The sequence below is a fragment of the Arabidopsis lyrata genome, assembly GCF_000004255.2.
Source record: "Arabidopsis lyrata subsp. lyrata unplaced genomic scaffold ARALYscaffold_8, whole genome shotgun sequence".
In the NCBI taxonomy this organism is placed as follows: Eukaryota; Viridiplantae; Streptophyta; class Magnoliopsida; order Brassicales; family Brassicaceae; genus Arabidopsis; species Arabidopsis lyrata.
Genome location: NW_003302548.1, coordinates 5,391,438 through 5,393,024, shown reverse-complemented (window position 1 = coordinate 5,393,024; position 1,587 = coordinate 5,391,438).

The following is a 1,587-nucleotide window of genomic DNA, read 5'->3' as shown; positions in this document are numbered from 1 at the left end:
GTATCGTTATTTTATGAAAAACAAATGTAAGAAACAATGATTTGTATATGTTATTTGAAATATGAAGTTATCTAACCTATATATAGGTCATTGAAATTATAACGTAACTATAAGAAAAGACTATAAAGTTAACGTAATATTTAATGGCAATTAAAAATTTTGACAAAAAAAAAAGACTACAAAACTTAAAGTTAATGGTTTCTATCAACGTTTCAAATATAACAAAAAAAAAACTAAAGATAAGTACCGATATCCAATTCAATATAAGAAACAGATGATTAATTTTAACTTATTTTGATATTTTAAACCAAATTAATAATGAGTATGAGGTTCACAGTGGCGGACCCATGTAGAGAGAAGGTGGGTCATCTGACACACCTTAAATATAAAAATTCGAGATTTTAAAAAGAGTTAGGTTTGTTTTGGTGGCTTATTTGGTCACTGGCTAGTCTTATGACACCCCTAACTTACGTTCGATTCTCACAAAGTCATTCTTTATTTCATTTTTTTAATTATTGGGTCATAGCCCATATTTCAACTTAGGCAATAAAACTCATTTTTACAGTTTTTTTTTTGTCTCCTATATTTTACATTCAATTTGGTTTGTATATTTAATAAATATATGTTTTAACATCAAAATATACTGATAAAATTATTAAAAATCAATTTAAAATCTTATAAAAAAATTTTGTTCAAAATATATGTTATATAAAATACAAAGATATTTATAATATATATATTTGTTGACCCCGGTAAAAACATTTCTGGGTCCGCCACTGGAGGTTCAAATTGACATATATAGTTTTAAGCCAAATAAATTAAATGGACTAACTATTTATAATTATAAATATAATTAATTATTAAAATTTTAAAAGCCTAACTCATATTGTATTTGAAAACTATTATTTTGTTTATATAAAAATTCATTTTCCTCACAATACTTTTAATCTAAATAACTAATAAATGTTAGTAAAAGTTTATTTGACATACAACTTATTCGAAGGTTTTCAAAGTTTTTATATGCTGATATGAGATCCACAATAGCAAATAATTAAATTTAGAATATCATATATAGTTTTGTTAATAGATACTCTCTATGTTCCTAGAAGAGTGATGTTTTGAGTTTTACACACTAATTAAGAAAAATTCATTTTTATATATTTTTATTTTTTTATTATTAGTTTAATAATATTAATTTTATTTCTCCCTTTTCTCTATTGGTCACAAATAAAAATAGTAATGATGCTATTACAAAACATCAATCTTTGTCGAACAAGAAAAAAAAAACCAAAACATCAAATATCTAGGAACAGAGGGAGTATATGTTAAAGAATCAACTATTATAACTAAACAATAGCTATTATATAACAGCATATTTATAAACATATAAGTTAAAATTGCATATCATTAAAAAAATTATAGAAACAAATAACCCAAAATAGTGAAACATCTATCTTTTAAAAACAAATGAATCCTAACATATCAAAAGATACATGATAATTAGGATCTCATTGTTATGATATGTTAAGAATATATACCACTACGTAGATCTAATCAATTGTTTTAAATTTATATATTAACGAAAGT